The 24353-nt window shown below is 52.2% G+C and overlaps 1 protein-coding gene and 1 pseudogene across 3 annotated transcripts in view; both read right to left on the minus strand.

The window, feature by feature from the left end:
• The window catches only part of SLC6A6 (solute carrier family 6 member 6), an 88284-nt gene extending 71780 nt beyond the window's left edge, over positions 1 to 16504 (minus strand). The window contains exons 1-2 of one of the 3 annotated variants that reach the window (XM_023216237.2): positions 16236 to 16504; positions 2507 to 2548 (exon numbers count right to left, since the gene is read on the minus strand). The gene's annotated coding sequence lies outside the window, so the exon portion shown is untranslated. Of the gene's footprint in view, positions 1 to 2506; positions 2552 to 16235 lie in introns of all 3 variants that reach the window. The other 2 variants (XM_023216230.2, XM_023216243.2) reach the window with 2 other exon arrangements.
• A 7409-nt stretch (positions 16505 to 23913) lies between these two features.
• Positions 23914 to 24032, minus strand: LOC111545281 (annotated as a pseudogene).
• Between the last annotated feature and the right edge of the window lie 321 nt (positions 24033 to 24353).

Below are 24353 nucleotides of genomic sequence, written 5' to 3' on the forward strand. Positions count from 1 at the left end.
GGGAAGGGGCTGGACCCAGAGGCCATTCCCAGCCTGGGGAAGTGGGCTAGAGTCACCTCAATAAGGTTCAAATCCTTCCTAGCCATGTGGCCTTGGGAACAATCAATTCATCCCTCCAAGCCTCAGTTTTCTGATCTGTACAATAGAGATGACATCAGCGCCCGCTTCACAGGTCTTCTGAGGAGGCCATGAATGAGTCTGTGATGTGCTTAGCAGTGCCTGATGTGCAGTAAGTGCTCAATAAATTTGCCATATTTTTTCAAAAAGAGTAAAGAGCACACCCACTTCTTTGGGTTGACAGAGGATACGTGAGTTAATACAGTACACCTCTTGGCAGCATATGAGCCTGCTGAGTCCAGGAAGTGGCAGCAATTATTATTATTGACGTCTATAATTATTATGATGACGAGTGTGGAGGCTGACGTCGAGTAGGTCACCTCCATGCCTGCCCAGCGGCTGGCTGGGTACACACTCCTGCCCGATGTCACAGCACAAAGAATACATCTCCATGGGGTGGGGCTGCTTGTGACCAAGCATTCTACGCCAGTGGGGCTTGATGAAAAGGAAGGACTTGGTCCAGCCGCTAGCAGCAGCAGGCTGAGGAGCTCTGGGCCACAAACAAACGCTTGTCTAGTCCTGGCTTCACAGGGGACCCCACTCCAACCAATCTAAACCCTGGACCAGTGGGAGCTTAACCTTCCCCCTTAGAAATTTCTGCCCAGGAAGCCAGGGTTTTCTAATTCCAAAGCAGAGTCCACAGTGGGTCTTGACATCAGTGTAAGGGGTCAAGGCCATCTTTTTTACTAAACGAGACAGAGCAGACCAGAGCACAGCAGATGGCAAGTACGAGGATTATCTGAGAAACTTCAGTTTCAGGGCTTGAGTTTCACATGCGTGTGTGTGTACATGCGCACACAGGCCACATCCCACTGTAAAATGTATTTAATGAATGCCAAGGATTAAATAAGACTTTGAAAGCCCCTAGAGTAGGCAATGTCTTAAATCAGAGAAGAAGACATCCCTTAAACCCTTTTTAAAAACATAATGATGATCCTGAACTAAAAGAAAAATAAAGCTGCTATAAACACTGCAATGTCATTAAAATCCACAGTGTCATTAAGATCCACAGATAACAGAATCACATCAATGTTAAATCAGTGTCCTGGGGTAGATCACTGTGCTAGGGTTATATAAGAGAATGGCCTTGCTCTTTTTTTTTTTTTTTTTTTTTGAGATGGAGTCTCGCTCTGTCACCCAGAGCTGGAGTGCAATGGCACGATCTCAGCTTACTGCAAGCTCCGCTTCCCGGGTTCACGCCATTCTCCTGCCTCAGTCTCCCGAGTAGCTGGGACTACAGGCACCCGCCACCACGTCCGGTTAATTTTTTGTTTTTAGTAGAGACAGGGTTTCACCGTGTTAGCCAGGATGGTCTCGATCTCCTGACCTTGTGATCCACCCACCTCGGCCTCCCAAAGTGCTGGGATTACAGGCATGAGCCACCACGCCCGGCCTGGCCTAGCTCTTATGAAAGACCTGAAGGATTGAGGTGAAGGGGCATCATGCCTGCAATTTACTCCCCAATGATTCAGCAAAAATGGAAGAATGTTCACGTGACTATTTTTATTTCACATATTAGTGAGAAAGAGATGAAGCGAATGTGGCAAATGTTACCCATGGGAAAATCTCAATGAAGGGCATAATGCGAGGCCACTGTAATACTCTTGCAACTTTAGCAAAGGTTTTCCATTTTACTTATTTGTTTACTTATAATTTTATTTGTATTATTTTTAATTTTTGCTGAGACGGGGCTCATTATGTTGCCCAGGCTGGTCTCAAGCTCCTGGCCTCAAGCGATCCTCCTGCCTTGGCCTCCCAAAGTGCAGGGATTGCAGGCATGAGCCACTGTGCCCTGGGCAACACCGTGAAACCCCATTACTACAAAAAAATACAAAAATAGGCTGGGCATGGTGGCACGCGCCTGTAGTGCCAGCTACTAGGGAGGCTGAGGTGGGAGGATCACCTGAACCTGGGGAGATCGAGGCTGCAGTGAGCCCTGATGACGCCACTGCACCCTAGCCTAGGCGACAGAGTGTGACCCTGTCTCAAAACAACAACAAACCTTTAACAGAGACAGAGCCAAGCTCAGACTTCAGAATCAACTCAGTGAGGGCCTCCTCCCCATGGCAGACTTGCCCAGGCTACTCTGCAGCAGAGCCAGGACAGGGCCCAGGCTGGGTCTCCGAAACCAGTGCTTGGCCCATTTGTAGGGCCTCCCTGTGCCCTCTCTGGCACAGACTAGCTAGGGACCAAGCAGGCACAGAGTGGCCAACCCAGGCCAGGGGATCTGCCACGTGGAGGTGAGGTGTGGACAATGTCTGTGGGCCTCAGGGGTCCTGTCTTGTCCTCCTAGAGCCTGGGGGAGACACGGAGCTCCTGAGCCCCCAACCTGGGGTCACCGCACAATGTGTGAGACACCTATCCCACCTGGAGGTCCAAGGTCACTTACCTTTGGGAGCTCCTCAGAAGGGCTGTGTTTCTGGTTCTGGATCTACTGCAAAGAGAGGAAGCAAAGACGGAAAAAAGAGATCTGGTCAGAGGCAGACTGTGCACAGGGCCCCCGATTTTTCACCCACTTGTAACTACCAGACGTGTGTGCTGGGGAGGGGCTGACCAACCCCCATGAAAGGCCAGGACACTGAGGCTCACACACGCAGACTCACACATGCCAACACAAGCTCACATGCAGACACACACTCAGACACATGTGTAATCACACGCAGACTCCCAGCCCCAACACTTGCCTGTGTCAGCCACACACACGTTCACAGTCACACACAGACCCACATGAGACACACACTCACACAGGCACTCCTACTCACTCACACATGCCCCTCTTCTTGATGCAGGGTACCCGAAACTCAGTCAGCAGCAAGAACCAGCATGTTGTCCTTGGTCAGAGGGGGACAAGGTTTCAGCTGCAAATGGGTAAGCTGTTCCACAGCCCTAGCCACAGAAAGCCCACACTCCTGAGCGCCCCACCAGCTCAGTCACGTGGCCTGACTATTCCCAAGGGGCGCAGGGACACACCAGGGCCAGAGTGAGGGGCCTCGGAGAAGATCCTTAGGGGATGTGGTATTCACCAGCCACTTCGGGGGCGAGAATTACTGTGCCCAGGAAATCTGCTGAGCTTTGCTGAGCCAAGCAGTCCCAGACATGACTAACCCGGAAGACTTTTTTTTTTTGGTTCTGTTGTTTTTTTCAGTAGAAGCTCAGTTTGGGAAATAGGCAACTGGGGGCAGATCACCTCCTCCTACCAGCAAAGCTCCTTGCCCTGAGGCTGGAAGGCTCTCTAGGATTCCTGGAATCTAAGTGTACAAAGTCAGGAAATGATTTCTTCTCAACTGAGATATTTTCAATGAATTGTTGAACTGGGATTAGCAGAGATGGGCAGGGGGTGTCTGTGGGGGAGAGGATGTGGGAGGGTGGGTCTGGGAGGGCAGACAGAGGAATCCAGGACCCCTTTCCTTGCTGTAGCTGCAGCCCTGCCCTGGCAGCCTCCTTCCCAGACCCAGAGGCACACTTGCCAGTGTCAGTAAATGCCAGTCCCAGCAGCCTACAGAGCTCCCTGTCCCCCAAATTAGATGACCTCATTGCTTCATTAGGGCTCCCGCATTCAACAGGCTCACACTGGCACCCACTGGGTCCGAGGCACTATGGGGTAGGAACAGTCAGTCAACAACTTGTGGTGCACTTCATGTGCCAGACACTGCACTGGGCACATGAAGCTCAGCAGTAGATGACAGAGCCAAAGTCCCTGAGCTCATGAAGCCTAGAACCACGGGCTAGAGGTTGGGCACATGACAGCCCATCAAGGCTTCATTCTGGGTTCTGTGAAGGCTGGGGTGGATTAGTGATGTCTGCCGTGGGTTTGGGTGGTGGAAGTAGCAACGTAAACCTTGCTATCCTAGACCATACACAAGGAAGTGGGATAAAGTGAAAGATGAAGGCAGCCTGTTTAAAGCACAAGGTTAAGAGAATCAGAGGAAGGAGAGTATAATTCTGCCTGGGGCAAAACCTTACCAATTACAAGAGGCCAGCCCATCTCAGAGAGGAGGATAAGAATGGCACTAAAGGCCAGGCGTGCTCATGCCTGCAATCCCAGCACTCTTGGAGGCTGAGGCAGAAACATCATAAGCCGAAGAGTTCAAGACCAGCCTGAACAACACAGGGAGACCTGTCTCTACAAAAAAAAATTTAAAAATTAGCTGGGTATGGTGGCACATGCCTGTAGTCCCACCTACTTCGGAGGCTGAGGTGGGGACTGCTTGAGCCCAGAAGTTTGAGGCTGCAGCGAGCAGTGATCATACCACTGTAGTCCAGGTGGGGTGACAGAGTGAGACCCTGTCTCCTAAAAAAAAAAAAAAAAAAAGACTAGCACTAAAGTCCATATATCTAGCCTGCTGGCACCCATGCCCTTCTGGGGACAGCCTAAACGTGTTCCAGCAGGAGACCTGCACAGGCCTACATTGGAGCAGGGGGCGGCACTACACTGGTGAGCAGCTAGGGCATCCATGGAGAATGAAGCAGGTATAGAGAGACACAGAGCCAGGAAACCGAGAGAAAGAAACTGAGTCCCGAAGACATCTTTCAGCACCTGGATTCAGCCCCAGGCTGAAGTATGGCCCCGGGCTTTTAAGTTAAAAGAGTCAGTAAATGCTCTTTTTTATTTTTAATGTCAGTTTGGGCTGGGTGTGATGACTCATGCCTGGGAGACAGAGAAAGACTCGTCTCAAAATAAATAAATAAATAAATAAATAAATAAAATAAAATAAAATAAAACTAAAGTCTGTTTGAACTGATTTCTGCCATTTGCAATATAAAAATCCAGACCTACACCCTGCCTTGAACTTGCTATGTAATTTTATGCACGTCTCTGACACACTCTTTCCATCATAAAAAAGAGGAAGGATGCGGATGACAGAACACCTGAGGTTCCTGCAGCCCTGGAACTCTAGTTATCACAGGCAAGGGTTAGGCCTGACCCTTCCCCCCAGCCCCACCCCTGGCCCCAGGCACACAGCCAGAGAGGTCATCAGCCCTTCTCAAAGTTAAACACAAAGCAGAATTGCCTGGAGGGCTCTTGAAAACCCAGATTGCAGAGCCCCACACCCAAGGTCTTAATGAGCAGGTCTAGGGTGGGGCCTGAGGTTCTGCATTCTGCAGGCTCCCACGTGATGCCCATACTGCTGGGCCAGGGACAGCATTTTGAGGACTCAGACTCACTACGTGTTCTACTTTCCCAGTTTGCTGAGGACAGGTGCTCAGTGCAAAAATAAAGCCCCAGCCTGCAGGAGACCACGACCTCTCTGTCCTCAAAGCAGACCGCGATTACGGAGAATGCCCGCATGGCTGCAGGGATGAGCCAGCCTTTAAACAACGGAAGCAGCAGGTCCCAGCTCCTGTGGTCCCATTGCTGCCCCTTCCAGCCAGCCGTGTTCCCTGGAATGTATCTAAATAATGGGGGAGGCTGTCAGAGGCTAAGGTGCCTCCTTAGGCTCTAGCAGGCTCCAGGCTGGTCTTCCAGGCGCCCAGAGCATCCCCGACGGCTCCCCCACTCCCAGGCAGCATGCCAGCCCTAAATCCCGCTGTGGGCCTTGTCCGGACACAGTGACCCAGGCCGCCCTGCTGTCAGCAGCCTGGCTAGCCCTGGGCTCTCCCCTGATTTACATCCGACTTGGCTGCCTTGAAAAGCCTCCTGTGGCTTTTGGAGCGAGGACACTGTTCAGTAGTAAAAGGCTTCCCCAACAGCATCCTTTCCAAGGTGGCGCTGGCCCAGCGTGAATGCCGGCAGGCTCCCAGCTCTGTGACCTTGGGCAAATTATCTGCCCTCAGCAGGGCCTCAGGTCTTCATGTGCAAAATGGGAATAATGGTGTCTTTGGTGAGGATTAAGGAAAGGATGTTCACGAAGCACAGGGTCTGGCTGTTAATGCACAGGAGGCACACAACAGCATTGTTTATCTCCTTGACTCAGAGTGGTCCCCAGACCAGCACCGTCCACAGTGCCTGAGAGTTGGTTAGAAATTCAGGGCCCCACGCCCCACTTAGGCCTGCTGTCTCACTGTTGTCACCCAGGCTAGAATACGGTGCCACAATCTCAGCTCAGTGCAATGTCTGTCTACCAGGCTCATCCTCCCGAGTAGCTGGGACTACAGGTGTGTGCCACCACACTCGGCAACTTTTTGCCTTTTTTATAGAGATGGGGTTTTGCCATGTTGCCCAGGCTGGTCTCAAACTCCTGAACTCAAGCAATCCACCCGCCTCAGTCTCCCAAAATACTGGGATTGCAGGCGTAAGCCACCACACCTGGATGACCTTTTGCTTTTCTTTTTTTAAAAGTCTGTTCTAATCGATATTCTTCTACCAGTGGTAGAAGAAGAATCCACATTATTGTTCCTCGAGGCAACATTCTTTACTAAAAACCTGTTGCTACAGCTCTGCTCAGAGTAACTCTGGAACTCCTGTCCCAAAATCGGGACACCTCCTTTCAGAGGCAGGGCTGGGACATCTTGAAAAGCCGCCAAGAGGATGACTGCATCCTTAAAGGAGTCCCTTAAAGGGGCACCCCATGTGGTGACACGCGCTTCCACAATGGATAGAATGGTCTTTCCTCCCTTTATTCAGAAAGTATTTCCCTTAAACACAAAACCTATCTGGGCCACCCCTTACGGGACCAGAGAGGAGAAAGGACTCACTTAGGTCACATAGCAAGCCAGAGGACAGGGGCATTCTAAGCCTGGTGTTGCCGTGTCTGGTGTAGGGCCTTTGATTTTAAAAGGGCATTAGCCATGCATATGTAATTTTTTGTTTGACATCCATAGCCTTGCCAGACAGACAGCTCCATAAGGGTACAGTTTGGTCTGTCTTGTTCACCAGTCACATCCCCAGGGCCTAGGACAGGACCTGGAACAAGTATTTTTTGGATGGATGGATTGATGGATTGATGGATAGTGATGGTTGAATATAATTTCCAAGCCTGGAGCCACACAGATGTTCAAACCGTATGTTCCCATTTCAGAGTAGAAGGAATCAGGCTCTCTTGATTTGTATGTTGAGCAACCACTGTGTGCCACACCCCTAGACTGGATGCTGGAGCATCCATCCCTCCCCTTGATGTGTCCCCAGTCAGGTGCATAGATATAAGGTAAGACCATAAAGGTCTGAGCTCAGGTCAGAGGAAAGGACCACAGGGCTCACAGCAGGGTAAGCTGAAGTCCACTTTAACTCACGTCATCTTTTTTGAGTGCTTACTATGTGCCAGGTACTGTTAAGAGGCTCAAGGAATGCTTCCTACAACAGGCAGCTCCAAGCTCGCCCCTTAAGAGTGGGAATAAGGAGTGATGGGAGGAAGGGCCTTGTGAGCTGAGAGGCCAGCATCGGCAGGGCTGAGAGAGCTGGACGACTGGTCTAGCTAGGAGCAGAAACCAGCCAGACTACAAACGAGGAAAGAAGTTGTGGTAGGTGAGCGTGAACACTGGCCAAGAGCCAGATCGTGAAGGGCCTCCAATGCCAGGCTAAGGAGGTTGGACTTGATTTCACAAAGCACTAGGGAGCCACCACTGAAGGCTTTTGAGCAACAGAGTGACATGCAGAGAGCTGGTCCCCGGATGGTATAGAGAGATATCCAGGAGGCACAGAGGCTAGTGAGGAGACTGTTGTCTTGGGCTGGTGTGATGTCCACCTGCAGAGGAGACACCAGGTGTCATCTCCAAAGGAATGAATGTCCTTGAAATCATGACCTGAGTCTTCCCTCTTGGTGCTGACTAGCCTTGGGGCAAGACAGCAGGTCCCTTAAGACCTACCCCTTCCGGCACCCTTCACCCAGTAAGCATGACTCTGCTGAAATCGCTGGCCAACCACACTCCTCCACCTCCAACCAAGCAACTGGCAGCCTTGGGTTAAGGACTTTCCACCGGAACATGGCAGTGAGTCACTTGGCATTTATGTGCAAAGAAAAGTCCTGGAAAGGAAGGGCCTCTCAGGGCCTCCCAGCATGAAGAGGGACCATGCAGAGGGGTGGTCCTGAGCTTCTGGGTCGGGAAGGACCCAACGTGAGCACAACCAGGAGGGCTCAGCCCTCTGCCTTCTAGCCCAGGCCTGCTCAGATACCTACTGAGGGAGGAAGCCTTCCATTGCCAGCCCAACCCTTCTCCTGGCAACCACCAGCCATCTCCCTACCTTCCACATTCTATTCCATGCAGTGGCCAGAGCTGCTCACCATGCTCCTTCCTGAGCTTTCTAGGAACTCCATCCTGGGTTCTAGGGGTGTCTCCTGAGCAGCCAAACCATAAAGAGTCTTTGCAATTGATACAGCTTTGCCCTCCCACCCCCTTTCCCGTGACTTGTGACAAACCCAGGATCTGAGAGTCATGAACAAATATCATCGAAGGTTTGAGTCAGTGGCATTAACCCTTTCCTTAAATCCCTCCCTGTCAAGGGGAGTTTCACATAAGCAATGAATGATGGGTACAGCTGGGAGTGGGGAGCACAGGGAGCCACATCTGTGAACAATGGTTCTTTTTTTTTTGAGACGGAGTCTCACTCTGTCACCCAGGATGGAGGTCTTGGCTCACTGCAACCTCTGCCTCCCAAGTTCAAGTGATTCTCCTGCCTCAGCCTCCCAAGCAGCTGGGATTACAGGCGCCCACCGCTGCACCTGACTGATTTTTGTATTTTTAGTAGAGATGGGGTTTCACCATGTTGGCCAGGTTGGTCTTGAACTCCTGACCTGGTGATCCGCCTGCCTGGGCCTCCCAAAGTGCTGGGATTACAGGTGTGAGCCAGTGTGCCTGGCCAACAATGGCTCTTTTGATGGCTTTATCTTCCTGTGTTGATAAGTGCCTCCCTGGGACCTCAGTGTCCTCATCCATAAAGTGGGTGGGCAGAGAAGGTTAACCGGGTGATCACACAACCCCAAAGTCCCCACACTCCACACTCTGGGGCTGCTCTCCCTTAGACCTGAGGTGGCATTCCCAGACTGGATCCTTGGCTTGCCTTGGCATAAACTGTCTTAGATTGTTCATTAACCTCCTCCTGATACAGATCTCCCCTCCCTCCTTGAGCACAGGGGCTGTTTATTCCTCCCTGCCCTCTTGGCCCTGGCCCTGTGCCTGGCACACAGTAGGCACTCATGAAAGTTTGCTGTGCGGCCAGCAGGACGAGGATGGGCTGAGGCATCAGGTGGACTCTGGGTCCAGCGCTCCTTCCACCCTTTCCTAGCTGAGTGTGGGCTGGGGCCATCCACTTTTCTGATGAACTCATCTCTGAGACAGGAAGGGGGACAAAGCACCATGGATGCTCAATAAATATGGGTTCCTTCCCTTCTCAGAATGCTGAATCGGCTCAGCTGGCACCTCAGCACCCTCTGGGGCAAGTCCTGGGTGGGGGTATTTCATTTACTGAGCTGGTAGCACTGGAGGTGATCAGACAGGACACGCGAAGTCAGTGGCTCCCAAATGCAGGCTGGCTGTTTGGAATGGCCTGGCAGATCCGTGTGTTCTGACATGGCCACATGGCCTGCTATTGGAATAGACCAAGTGGCAGAACCAAGAACAGTACCATGCCATGTTTGTTAAAAACAAAACAAAACTAGCTGGGCGCAGTGGCTTACGCCTGTAATCCCAGCACTTTGGGAAGCCGAGGTGGGCAGATCACGGGGTCAGGAGATTGAGACCATCCTGGCTAACACGGTGAAACCCTGTCTCTATTAAAAATACAAAAACAATTAGCCGGGCGTGGTGGTGAGTGCCTGTAAGTCCCAGCTACTCGGGAGGCCAAGGCGGGAGAATGGCGTGAACCCGGGAGGCGGAGCTTGCAGTGAGCCGAGATCGCACCACCGCACTCCAGCCTGGGTGACAGAGCAAGACTCCGTCTCAAAAAAAAAACCAAAAAAACAAAAACAAAACTATAGCTAGCTTCTAAACAGATCTCAAATAATGCCTGGATCAAATAGGAAATCAAAACTCAAGTGAAAACTGATCCAGTAAGTAACAAAAAGGAGTCTATGCCCACATGGACACTTGGATATAGTTTAAGCTGTATGCAGAGGGAAATGTATAACCTTATATTAAGAAAGAGATATGATATACTGTCCAGCATTTTGGAAGGCCGAGGCAGGCGGATCACTTGAGGTCGGGAGTTAGAGCCCAGCCTGGCCAACATGGTGAAACCCTGCCTCTACTAAAAATACAAAAATTAGCCAGGCGTAGTGGCACATGCCAGTAGTCCCAGCTACTCAGGAGGCTGAGGCAGGAGAATCGCTTAAACCTGGGAGGCAGAGGTTGCAGTGAGCCACGGTCAGGCCACTGCACTCCAGCCTGGGTGACGGAGCAAGAGTCCATCTCAAAAAAAAAAAGAAAGAGATATGATAGACTGTTAATCAGGCAGGTGGACAGACTGAAGATCAGATCGTACTTTCTTTTAATGATCTGAAAGGATCACTTTTTAGTTTATGCAGTTTTGTATTGCTTGAGATGTATTACTTTTATAATTAAAAGTGAATGGTTTACCAGTTTCTCAAAAAGTTAACACATATCTACTACCTTATAACCCAGCAGCTCTAGTCCTACAGAAAGGAAAATACATGTCCATAAAAAGACTCGTACAGAAATATGCATATAGAAGCTTTATTAGTAATAGCCGCTCCCCAACTGGAAACAGTGTCCATCAACAGCATGGATGAACGCATTGTGGAACATCCATACAATGGGAGATGACTCAGCAATAAAAAAACAAAAATCAACTCCTGATATACTCAATAGCACAGATGGATCCCAGCAACATCAGGCAGAAAAAAAACGGACACAAGAGTACACACTAAATAAGTCCATTTATATAAGGATTTAGACTGGCAAAACTAATTTATGGTGACAGAAATCAGAAAGTGGGCCTGGTATGGCGGTGCATGCTTGTGATCCCAGCATGGGATTCTGGGAGGCCTGCATGGGTGGATCGTTTAAGCCTAGGAGTTTGACATCAGCCTGGCAACACAGCAAAACCCTCTCTCTACAAGAAATATAAAAGAAACTAGCCAGGTGTGGTGGTGTGCGCCTGTAGTCCCAACTACTCGGGAAGTGAGGTGGGAGGATCATCTGAGCCTGGGGAGGTCCAGGCTGCAGTAGAGATCATGACACTGCACTCTAGCCTGAGAAACAGAATAAGACTGTCTCAAAAAGAAAAAGAAAAAGAGAAAGAAAATGGAGAAAGTGGCTGTCTTGTGAGGTGAGGAGCACAAGACAACTTTCTGAGGTGCTGGAAATGTTCTATATCTTGATTTGGGTGGTGGTTACACAGGTGTATACATTTGTCAAAACTCATCAAACCGTAACAGAATCTTTGCATATTACTGCATGTAAATCATAACTCAATTTAAAAATATTTTTAAAACATCATCTGAGGTGGGAGGATCACTTGAGCCCAGGAGTTCAAGACCAGCCCAGGCAACATGGTGAAACCTCATCTGTACATAAATTACAAAAATTAGCCTGGAGTGATGGAGCGAGTCTGTAGTCCCAGCTACTTGGGAGGCTGAGGTGGGAGGATCACGTGAGCCCAGGAGATCGAGGCTGCAGTGAACCTGATGGCACCACTGCACTCCAGCCTGGGCAACAAAGTGAGACCCTGTCAAACACACACATACACACACACACACACACACACACAAGAAAAACTTTAAAAATACAGATTTCTTGGCTGGGCGCGGTGGCTCAAGCCTGTAATCCCAGCACTTTGGGAGGCCGAGACAGGCGGATCACGAGGTCAGGAGATCGAGACCATCCTGGCTAACACGGTGAAACCCCGTCTCTACTAAAAAATACAAAAAACTAGCCGGGCGAGGTGGCGGGCGCCTGTAGTCCCAGCTACTCGGGAGGTTGAGGCAGGAGAATGGCATAAACCCGGGAGGTGGAGCTTGCAGTGAGCTGAGATCCGGCCACTGCACTCCAGCCCGGGCGACAGAGCGAGACACCGTCTCAAAAAAAAAAAAAAAAAAAAAAAATACAGATTCCCAGGCTCCACCCTCCTGGAAGTTCTGATTCAGTATGTCCAGGCTGGGCCTGGGAGTCTGGCTGAATGTGTGTGTTTGTTTTTAAGTATCCCAGGCAATCGTGATACCTGACTACAGTTAGGGCAGCCCACCTGCCTCCCCCATCATTCCCTGCCCACTCTTTTGTTTTCGGTGGTTTATTATTTGTATGTTGGTTTTTCCAAGAGAAAGTTGGTTGGCCACACCATGCTGGGGCTTTAGAAACAGAACAGCAATTCCTCACTCTCTCTGCTTTCCCTCTCGTAACCCCTAACTCCCACCCTTGGCATCAGCCTCTGCCCAGGTTTCCAAATGAAGGCTCTGACCAGGTAAGACAGGAAAGGAAACTCCGCAGACCCGTCCAGGACTGGCTTAACTCACCTAGAGACACCAGGGCTATGTGCTCCAGGGAGGTCAAAGCCAGCAAGTTAATGGCCTGTGTACCAGTTAAATAGCATGTCCAGGCCTTCACCCCCATGTTTACAGAAGGAGTTCAGGGTAAGACTCATTGGTATAGAAAATGCTTAGTGGTTCAGTGACTCTTGGTCTCCTGGACCCCAGCTCTGTTTCTTACTCACCATCAGGGGTCTCCTGGGCTCCAGGCTTGATTGGCTTCTCCCGGACTATCCCTAAACCCAGTATGACTCCTGCTGCCCTCGGGAGAAAGCCCAAGCCCACTTATACAACATTCGAGGCCCTCCGGCTGGGCACGGTGGCTCACACCTACAATCAACACTTTGGGAGGCTGAGGTGAGAAGATTGCCTGAGCCCAGGAGTTTGAGACCAGCCTGGGCAACATAGTAAGACCCTGTCTCTATTTTTATATGTGAAAAAATAAAACGTCCCCCTACCATCTGGCTCCTATTCCTCTCTCCAGCTAGGACCCGGGGAACCTGTTCTACAAACATGCTTGGCTATTTCACGCCACTGTGCCCTTGTAGCTGCTCTGCCCCCTGTTGAGAATGCCAGCCCATCCTGTTTCTCCACCCACAGATAATGGCAACTCCAATACTGTGTCCTCTAGGAAGCAGAAGTACCTCCTGCCTACTACCCCACCCTCACTGGCACACTCAACTGCTCCTTGGGTCTTCTTCACTGTACCCCATGGATGGTAATGGCCACTGCAGCTACCACATGCTTCTACCTCTGGGACAGGAGCTCCTAGAAAGCCAACACTCTACCCTGAACCCAGTGCCGGCCCAGAGCTGACCTTAACCAAGGTCTATTAACCAACTAAATGAAGCACATTAAAAAAGTGCTCTCATTCTCACTGGAAGGCTTCCTTAGGCATTTCCCGATCCACAGCTCCTGCCCAGAACCCATAAATTCAAACGAACACTCTGGCCAAGTTGGCAAACACAGGAAAGTGAGATGCAGCCCCAAAGAATCTGACTCTTGCTCATGACCTCCTGCAGAAGTGGGGGATCAGCATGTACCTGCCAGGGTGGCCCTGGGATTCCAGGCCAACCCCAACTCCAGGCAGATCCCCTCTGGCTGCAGCTGAGCTGCATTCTGGGGAGCCCTTATAATTTACTTCTCAGCTCTTTTCTATATACGGGAATGTGTTCAATGACTCACAAGTGTCTTATCATTCAGGACCTTTGGAAAGACTTTCACAGAAGTACAGCTCCCAAATCCTTTGACAAACTGACAGGCGGACAAGTTCAGGTTAGAAAACACAGTCCCCAGAGCCTGGATTGCCTTGTGGAGGGCTGACCCCTGCAGCAGGATGGGTTGGGGGAAGGCACAAAGAAGGAAGAACGAGTAACTAGGGACAGAGGCAAGGTGCAAATGGGTCCCATAGGCTCACTCTCCTGCCCTGAGGACTGGGGCACCTTTGTCCCTCATTTTCCCCAGGCCCCGGTTCAATTTCAACTCCCCAGGATATCAATGACCAAAGCCCCATGGGGCCAAAACTCACAGCTGAGCTAGGGAAAGCATTTTGAAACTTAATTTTGTCCAATCAAGGCAAAGTCCCTTAGGTGCCTCTCAGTTTGTCCATCTGTAAAATGGGTACTGCTCACCAGGCCTCCAGACTCTGAAAAGCAGATGTGGCCCAATCACCACAGGTTGAGGTGACGGGAATGAGGTAGGAGAGGATGATTGCAGCTGAGCCATGGGTTAGTACAAGGCTGTCCCCGAAGGACAAAGCCTTCAGAATGCACCTTGGCCCTTGCCATACACCACAGTGACCCAGGACCTCGTGACACCCTCTAATCAGCAGCTCTACAGCCGAGCCCGGCTTTACAGCTTACCACAAGCTTATTCAACCTCATCTCCCTCAATCCCCCCAAGGACGTAGTGAGGCCAGCACTGGCGTCCTTGCTGCCCAGGCAGCCAAGCCGAGGCTCAAAGAAACGAAGGGAATCAACCAAGGTCACCCGCCCATTAAAACAAAGCACAGGACTTAAATCAGTTCCCTGGGGACAAGCTCCTACCTCTGGACCCTGGTTTACTCTATAACCAGTCTGCCGCACCCATTTGACAGGTAAAGAAACTGAGGCTGAAAAAGGGTTGCCCAAGGTCAACTGGGGGCTGAGCCAGGCCTAACACCTCCCACCATTCCACCAGTCCCACCCTGTTGGGGGTTCTTAGCTGTGCTAGGCCCCCTTCAGATCCTCTCCAACACCATCTTGATGAAATTCCTCCCCCCCCCCCCCTCCTCATGCCCACCCCACACTCCCTGGGTGACTCCCTGGTCGAGAGGGAGGCAGGTGGTTGCTAAGCACTCACCCGCTCTCTCTCTCATAAAAATAAACTCCTTCTGGCTAAGAGACTCTGGACAAGATCCCCTCCCTTCTAGCCAACAAAAAATTAAAAAGAAATTTTAAAAAGATCTCCTCAGTGACATTTACTTGAACGTCAGCTGTGCCAAAGCGGGGGCCAATTTATTGAAGTCCAAATGGAGCCATGCGCCAGTAAACCTCAGCCCGAAGACCCTCCATTCAAGTGTCTGGGCAATTACTGAGCTGATTTATTTCCCCAGGCAGGGAACAGGGGCCCAGGCTGCCTCCCAAGCTTTTGGGGCTGGTCCTGGGGATGCCGGGATTTGGCAGAGGCCCGACAGTGACCAAAATAGCCAGGCCGGTGGCCCTGCCCGGCACACACCTCCCTGCCTGGGAGAGCTGCCCACAGGTCTCCTCTCCAGTCCAGGCTGAAGTCCAGGCTGAAGCTTTGGGGCTGTAGGAGGAGGTCCCTGGAATTCTCTCTATGTGGCTTCCCTAGTGGGAGGGGGACGAGAATCTCCTACTCAAAAGAGGAACCCACAGAAGGAAGAGAAATAGTCTGGAGGAGGAAGTGTCCTGCTGGCCCTGCCGGCTGTCCACTACCCCTTGGTTGCCCCTCCGGGCCTTGGTCCCACCACTTGGACTGCTGGACGCCGGCGCTGCCACCTGCACACCACCTATGGAGTGCATGCACCTACGGAGCCATGCTGCTCTATCACCTCTCCCTACTCGGCGCCGGCCCTGGAGAACCAGCTCTGGCCATTTGACCCTCTAGGCACCGGGGACGCCCTCTTGGGTACAGCCGAGGACACATAAGGGCCCACAACCAGGGACCTGGAGACACAACCACACTCAGGGACACGCACGTGCACCCGGCCAGGGCCTGGAAGACGTAGCCCCCCCCCCCACACACATTCATGCAGACACAAACGGGGACACACAAGAGCACACATCCAAAGACAGCACACTCAGGTATCACACACACACACCCAGGCACACACACACAGCCCAGCACACAGAGAATAGCAGACATGCCCCGGCACACACATGTGCACGCTGCTGGGGACACGGTGAAACAGCCACCCTCAGAAACATAGACACGGGGATACGGAGGCACATGTAGGCATTCTGACCGAGAAAGACACACAGACATACCACACACACACACACACACACACACACACACACACCCCACACACACCCCTGCCGCCCGCACCAGGAGCCAGAGCCCTTTCGCCTGGGAAACAATAACAGCCCCGCCAGCGGGACTGAGCAGGCGACCCTCGGTCCCTTCCGCGGTGGTGAAAGGGGCGCCGGATGGGCGCACGCGGAGGGGAGGAGGCCGGGACTGCGGCGACGCGGGGATGGGGAGGGGCTGCAGACGGCGGGCAGCGCCGGCTGCGCGCCCGGCTCCCCGTCCCTCGGGTACCTGGGGTGGCTGCGGCGCCGTCCGCGCTCTGCTCGGCTGCGCCGGGTTCCGCCGGCCGGGGGCTGCCTGCCAGCTCGCTCTCTGACCCGAGGGGTGAACGCTCCGCACTCCCTCTCGGCGCAGCTCGGCCTCTGGGCTTGCGGTCCTTGGGGCTCGGCGTTGGCGGCGGCGCGAAGGAAGCGGTAATTTATAAGCGGCTTCTTCCTGACCTCGCGTGTCTGTTGTCTGAGCAGGCAGCTCTCAGCATCACCCATCCTGCTGGGTGGAAAAATACCAGCTCGACCGGGCCGGGGGCGGGGCCGGGGCGGGGCCTGGGCGTCTAGCCCCTCCCCAAGTGCGGACACACGCGCTCACACACACACATGCACACACACACGCATACACGCACGCGCGCATGGGCTTGGACACACAAAGAACCCGGGCTCGCCGAGCGCGCGCGCACACCCTCAGGCTACGCGGCGAACGTTCGTGGCCAGGTGCGGCAGTCCGCCCTGGGCGCCTCCTGCCTGCTGAAGAAGAGCAGGACAGACCCGACCCGACCCACCTAGTCCCCCTCCTTCACAGCAGCCTCCAAACTCCACCGCTCGCCTCTCCTCCAGGCTCCTAGGATGAGGCCCAGGGCTCCTGGAGCAGCCAGGTGCAAACCAGACTGTGCTTGCACTCCACTGCGTTCCCCTGGGCGATCGTCCACGTTCTGGGAGACTCGGTATACCCCTCCCAATAGTCGGTACGGTCACCGAGCTCTCGCCAGGGGCCGAAGGGTGGCCTGAGCTTGTGGTGTGAAACCAGATACAGAGCTCCAGAATCCTGGCCTTGCCATGGCTGTGTGACCCTGGGCAAGTGACTCACAATTTCTGTGCCTCAGTGTACTCATCTATAAAACGGAAAGGAAAAATAGTAGCGCTTGTCTCCTTTGGCTGTTATGAAGATCCAAGGTTAACAGCATAGAGACCTCGGAACACACCCGGCATCTAGGAAGTGCCAAGCCAGTGTCAGCTAATGTGACTATTTTTAAATGGAGATGGGGAGTGTGCCATTATTCTTGTCCTTATTTGAATGAACGGGCCCTCAGGGACTATTTTTCACGGTCCTGCCCTGGCAGCATGAGCGGGAAACGCTGTGAGAACCCCCAACCCCAGCTTTCCCCTGTTCCCCCTCTCTCCCTCTGCACCTGGGAGGCAGGGAGGAGAGAGCCCATCCTTCCACCATTTACACTGAGAATAAAAGAAGAAATACCGGCCAGGCGCGGTGGCTCACGCCTGTAATCCCAGCACTTTGGGAGGCCGAGGGGGCAGATCACCTGAGGTCAGGAGTTCGAGACCAGCCTGGCCAACATGGCGAAACCCCGTCTCTACTAAAAGTACAAAAATTAACCGGGTGTGGTGCCGGGCCCCTATAATCCCAGCTACTCAGGAGGCTGAGGCAGAAGAATGGCTTGAACCTGGGAGGCGGAGGTTGCAGTGAGCCGAGATCACACCACTGCACTCCAGCCTGGACGACAAGAGTGAGTCTCAAAAAAAAAAAAAAAAAAAGAAGAAGAAGAAGAAGAAGAAGAAATACCACACAGGTCTGACCAAGAGCCATCCCACTCGAGCCAAGATCCTCACCTGGAAGGGCTCTGCAGCCGCTCTCCCTGTACAGCCCCAGGATGCTAAGGAGCATCCTGAAGTGACACTGTCTCTCCCTAGAGTCCCCTGCCGTTGGACTCCAACCTGACCTTCCGGTGGGTGCTCCTCATACTAGCTCCAGCCAAGCCAGACGAGAACCACTGGGCATATGCCCTTCCTTGTCTTCCTCTGGTGCCCTCCCCACCCTTCTCTGCTGGCCCCAGGTGGCCCCTTCCTCCAGGAAGCACCTGGGACCAGCAGTGCCTCTAGGGTCCCAGTGGCCCACGTGACATCTGCTTCTGGCCACCTGAGCACTCTCCTTTGAGTTCAGGATCACCGTACCCTTTTATAGGTGAGAAAACGAAAGCTGAGGAAGATAAGTGACTGGGTCTCCCATATCCCTCTGCTTCAGATGTGAGGTTCCCTCATGAGCTGCAGGAACAGACATCAAGCAAAAACTCCTCAGACGCCCTGTGCATGTGTGGCCGCACAGGGCACAAAGGCTGAAGCAAAGGGGCAGGTCCTGGCGTGGGGAGGGGACTCTGGGGTTGAGGTTTGAGCCAAAAGGAGGCTTTGACTAAGCCACGAGCAGTGAAGCCGGCAGGAGAGGAAGCAAGTTCTAGCAGAGGTGCCTGCCGTGCAAAGGCCTGAGAGCAAGGTTGTTGGTGGCAGGGCTGAGCTTGAGGGTCTGAGAGAGTGAGCAAGGGCAGTGGCGGTGGGAGGAGGGGAGAGTTGTGTTCAGAGCTGCAATTTGGAAAGGCCCATGGGATCCTTTGACCTCCAGGTAGGCCAGCAGAGCCTCGTGCAGGTAGTGCCAGCACAGGACACATGAGTGAACCATGTATCCAGTTACCAGCTCCATGAGGGATGGGATCTGTTCCTTTTGCCTCCATCGACTCCTGGAGTCTATCATAGGCCTGGCACACAGTACGTGCTCAGTAAGTGTTTGCTGCATTTATTTTAACGTACTTTTCTTTTTCTTTTTCTTTTGAGATGGAGTTTCGTTCTTGTTGCTCAGGCTGGAGTCCAATGGCGCAATCTCAGCTCACTGTAACCTCCGCTTCCTGGGTTCAAGCGATTCTCCTGCCTCAGCCTTCCAAGTAGCTGGCATTACAGTCATGCGCCACCACGCCTGGCTAATTTTGTATTTTTAGTAGAGACGGGGTTTCTCCATGTTGGTCAGGCTGGTCTCAAACTCCCAACCTCAGGTGATCCGCCCGCCTCAGCCTCCCAAAGTGCTGAGATTACAGGCCACCATGCCCGGCTTTAACTTACTTTTCTTTGACACCTAATTATGTACCCTGCACGGTTAAATGCATTTTAATAAGTTAACCCTTTTCATCCTGACAACACCCCTATGAGACTGGTACAATTATTTCTTCCGTTTTATAGAAGGTAAAACTGAGCCACAGAGAAGTTAAGTAACTTCCCCAAGGTCATTCAGCTGGCAGATAGTAGAGCTGGAATTCAAACCTAGGCCACCTGGCTCCAGAGGTGGAGCCTCATACAATCTTGAATGAGGGGATTCTGGGTGGGCAATTGCCAGACAAAAACCCAGCCCCAAAGAGAGAAAGGAGGAGGAGGAGGAGGCGAGAAGATCCCCAACCTCAGCCCCAGGGAGAGGTGACAGATGAGGTGGAAAAGAGATGGTCAGACCAGAGCAGGGACCAGGAGGAGCCAGTGCCAAAGCTAGAGGCATGCACAGGGTGGAGAGAGCTCAGTGTGGGAGGCCACAGACCCTAGCTCCACCTCAGCTCTGCGGCTTCCCAGCTGTGTGGCTTGGGCCTGCAGGCCTGCTCTCTGAGCCTCAGTTTCCTCATTGTAATATGAGATAAAATACACCCTGCCTCATCGAGCCATTCTGAGGAGATTAGAGGTCTCAAACTGGGGGCCTTAAACCGAATCCAGTTCCCAGATGCACTTCTTTGGCCATCACTGAGCTTTAATGTGTTTGGAGTTAATTTTTATGAATAAAAACTTGGAAGATTTCACATTTAAAAAATCTAGCCAGTCTGGGCAACAAAGTAAAATCCCATCCCTATGAAAAATGTTTAAGACATTAGCCAGGTATGGTGGTGCATGACTGTGGTCCCAGCTACTCAGGAGGCTGAGGCAGGAGGATCACTTGAGTCTAGGAGGTCAAGGCTGCAGTAAGCTATGATTACACCACTGCACTCCAGCCTAGGCGAGAGAGCAAGACCCTGTCTCCAAACAACAATAACAACAACAACAAAACCTGAATGCCTGGTTTATCTTGAAATATGGCAGAATGGGGCCACCCAGGCCCATTACCCACCTGTCTACAATGTCCTGGAGCTGAGGGGCATTAGCCACCCTCTCACATGGGGACATGGGCTCCCCAGGGTGCCACAGCTCCCTCCTAGCTAGTTTGCTCCTTTCTGTCACCTACTGGCCCTTGCAGGGAGCTGAATTTGAGATCCATGATGCACTTTGTGCACCCTGCCCCATCGAAGATAACTGTGAGTACCAAGGGAAATGAAAAGCTTTGGCAACAAGGAGGGAGCGTCAGGGAAAGGCAGGCAGAGGTTCCCCTCAGAACCATAGACTAGGCTGAAATTCCACTGGGACTAATTCTTCTCATTTCAAGAATGAAAATCGATCGCTGGACAGAGCTCCTGGAGGGCCAATTTTCACGCTGTAGTCTACAGCTATCCACTAAGAGGCAGTGAATGAGATTTTTCAAAGGCTACTTTATGATTACTTTCTTTAGCAGCTCTCAATAGTAAAATAAAATTGATCCAGGACTTTGAACAAAACTTCTCGTCCCTTGTTAGGGAAGAGTTTGTCTCGTCTATCAGGCCACCAACAAGAGTTGTTGCAATGCTATGGGAGCTGCAGCCCGTCCTGGGCCACAGGGCCAGCCCAGGGATCCTGCTGGAGATTGAGGATTGTCTGGTCGGCGTCTTACACCTCTCAGAACGTCATCCCTGGGAGCAGCCCTGAAGAGACCAAGGGTCAGTGGCAGGGCTGCTGAGTGGCTGCCTCCCTGACCTGGCCAGCATCTCCTGGGCACACTGCAGTGTGTCCATATCCCTGGGTGTGTAGGTGGCTGCAGAACCTTGTCAGAGCATCTGGGCCTTCAGGGATCTGCTTCCTGCCCACCACCCTCCTCTTGCCTGCATGCAAATCTCAGTTCCATCCCTCATGGGCTGTGTGACCTAGGGTGAATAATGTGACCTCTCTGTGCCTCGGTCTCTTGATTTGTACAGCCTGTTAATCATAGCCCCTCTGCTGCAGATTGTGGTGTGGAGTGAGTGGACATGATTGATGTGAAGCGTCTAGCCAGGTCCCTGGCACACAGTCTAGCACTCTGCAAAGCAGGACTCACACCTACCCCTGCCACCTGTGTGCTCCAGGCTTTCTTGCCTCCAGGACTTCACCCTTGCTGCTCCCTCCTGCCAAGCACTTTGCGCATTGCCCTCTTGCATCCTGGGTCTCTGCCAAACTTGGAGCCTCAGAAAGAGAACACCCAGGAGGCGGGGATGCCAAGCAGTCCCAGCATGGGGCCTGGAGCACAGTGGACCCCAGGAAACCCTTGCAGGATGTGGTCTGTGGGTGGCAAGTGCCCGGGCTCACTTCCTCTTCTCCCTCAGTGGGCACAGCAAAACTGCCCCAGAGGTGGACAGACAGGGAAGTTGTCAATGCTGGAGACAGCCCTGCAGGGGACTGGGGACCCACAGCACATTTAGTCATTCACTAGCGCTGCAGACAGATGCTCTCCAGCTTCACAGCCACCCCAGGCCTGGCCATGTTCTCTCCCTTCTGGCTGACTGCAGGGGACACCTTCCTGCCTGGGTTTCTCTCCTCCCCGACAGCCCATCTCCACTCCTGGGACTCTCTATGGCGTATAGCCATTGCAGCAAACAATTTGGTAGTTTCTTTTCTTTTACTTTTATCTTTTTTTTTTTTTCTGAGACAAAGTCTCTAAAAAATGCTGTGTTGCCCAAGCTGGCCTTGAACTGCTGGACTCCAGTGATCCTCCCACCTCAGCCTCCTAAGTAACAGGGGTTATAGGCACACCACCACGCCCAGCTACTCTGGCAGTTTCTGATAAGGTTATTTCTTATCAGATTATATCAAATTTCTTATAAGATTAAACACAACACTGTGAGCCAGCAATTGCACACCCAGGTAATTGACCAGAGAGAAATGAAAATGTTTGTTCACCCAAAGACTTGTGAATGGCAGTGGTATTCATACAGTCCAAAATGGAAACAGCCCTGGTTGTATCTGTCAATAGGAGAATGGAAAAACAGATGGAAGGACTGCAACGCACAGGTGAAAAGGAACAGGCTATGAGAGGCTCCAAACCAAGGGGGCAGAGGGCTGTGTCTCCAAAACACGGAGCCTATTGAGAGAAGCCAGAGCCACAGACCAGATGCCCTGCAGTGGGTCCGTTTACATAGACTTCAAAGTCAGGCAGAGTGAATTGAGGGTCATGGGAATAGGAGCAGTGGTTGCCTCCAGAGGTGAGGAGGGATGGGGTGAGGTGGGGTGGGGGGGGGGGGGGGGGGGGGGGAGGGGGTTGGGGTGATGTGGGCTGGGTGTGGGGTGGGTGGTGTATGAGAGAACCTGAGGGATAGGAAGGGGCTCCACCCTTACCTGGGGCAGGCCACACCAGTATGTGCTGTCACATTTCACTGTAGGAAGTGTAGACCTCAGTAAAAATCCCAAGGAAAACCCCCAGACTTCCAGACCCACTCAGGCTTCCTTCCTGCTTTGAACCACCCCATGGCCCCACCACAATGCCACTAAGCCATACTCCTGGCAGCCACTGAGATAACTCCTGCCCGAACCTCCGCCACTCTCCTCTGCCTCCCTCACCCCCAGCCTCTCTGGCCTCCTGGCTTTCCCTCCACCTCCAGGCTCCTCTCTTTCTGCCTCAGGGCCTTTGCCCCTGTCTTGTTCCCTACCTCGGGCACTTCCCCTCAGCCCTTCCCAGGGCTGGGTCCTCCTCCCTAGGCCTCAGCTCCAGTGTCTCCTCCCCAGAGACCTTCCCAGACCACGATTTCTCAGACAGCCCCGGCTGCCTCCTCCCTCCCCTGCACCAGCCCTAAGCCATCCCCTCATTTTATTCTCATTCTAACTTGGATAACGGGTGAGTGGACCTTGATCATTTACATATTGACTTATTTCTGTCTGTTTTCACACTAGACTGCCCACTTCATGTGTCCCCAGGGCCTACAGCAGTGCCCAGCCCCATGGCAGATGTCCAGCAAATTCTGCTGAATGAATGGAGCTGGAGCTGCCTACAATTTCCCCCCACGCTCCCACCCCCGTTCCACAGACTGCAAAGCTAACCATTTGTGTAGCTGTGGAGAAAGGGGCTGGTCTTTAAGATTATGCATTCGGCTCCACCCACAAGAGCCCCCTTCCCTCCTCATCTCCTCTGCAGAGACCTAATTCCAAGCCCTGAGTGGATCCTTAGTGGCTCTGTGACCCAGAGGGACCTCCACCTTCCTCTGCCTCGGTCTCCCCGTCAATGGTATGAGGTTAGCCAAGGTGACCTTCCAATCCCCCTTCAACTGAAAAGTGCAAGTGCATATACTCACGGCGGGATGTTGTTAACATACGAATTTGACTCAGTAGGTCTGAGGTGGGGTTGGAGATTCTGAATTTCTTTCTTTCTTTTTTATTTATTTATTAATTTATTTATTATTTCTTCTCCTTCTCCTCCTTCTTTTTCTTATTGAGATGGAGTTTCGCTCTTGTTTGTTTGTTTGTTTGTTTATTTATTTATTTATTTTATTATTATTTTTTTTTTGAGACAGTCTCACCTTGTTGCTTAGGCTGGAGTGCAATGGTGCAATCTCGGCTCACTGCAACCTCCGCCTCCTGGGTTCAAATGATTCTCCTGCCTCAGCCTCCCGAGTGGCTGGGATTATAGGCACCTGCCACTACACCCAACTAATTTTTGTATGTTTAGTAGAGATGGGGTTTCACCATGTTGGCCAGACTGGTCTCAATCTCCTGACCTCGTGATCTGCCAGCCTCAGCCTCCCCAAGTGCTCAGATTACAGGTGTGAGTTGCTACGCCCAGCCACACCAAAAGCCTCCAGCACCCGTTATTCCCAGGCGGTCTCCCACCTAAGTACTAACCAGACCCAAACCTGCTTAGCTTCTGAGATCAGATGAGATCGGGCGCATTCAGGGTGGTATGGCCATAGACTGCTTTTTAAAATAGATATGAGGTGTCTCTATGTTGCCCAGGTTGATCTCAAACTTCTGGGCTCAAGCAATCCTCCAGCCTTAGCCTCCCCAAATGCTGGTATTACAGGTGTGAGCTACTGTGCCAAGATTCTGAATCTCTAACAAGCTCCTGGGAGACATCCCAGCTGTGAGTCCACAAGCCACAAAAGGAGTCCTGAGAATGCAGGGGAGAGGTTCTCAAAGTCTGGCCCCCAGACTAGCAGCTTCACCTGGGAACTTGTTAGAAAAGCAAAGCCCCAGCCCAGCCCAGACCTCATGAATCAGAAACTCTGTGGTGGGG

This window comes from Piliocolobus tephrosceles, chromosome 2 (genome assembly GCF_002776525.5).
Source record: "Piliocolobus tephrosceles isolate RC106 chromosome 2, ASM277652v3, whole genome shotgun sequence".
Taxonomy (NCBI): Eukaryota; Metazoa; Chordata; class Mammalia; order Primates; family Cercopithecidae; genus Piliocolobus; species Piliocolobus tephrosceles.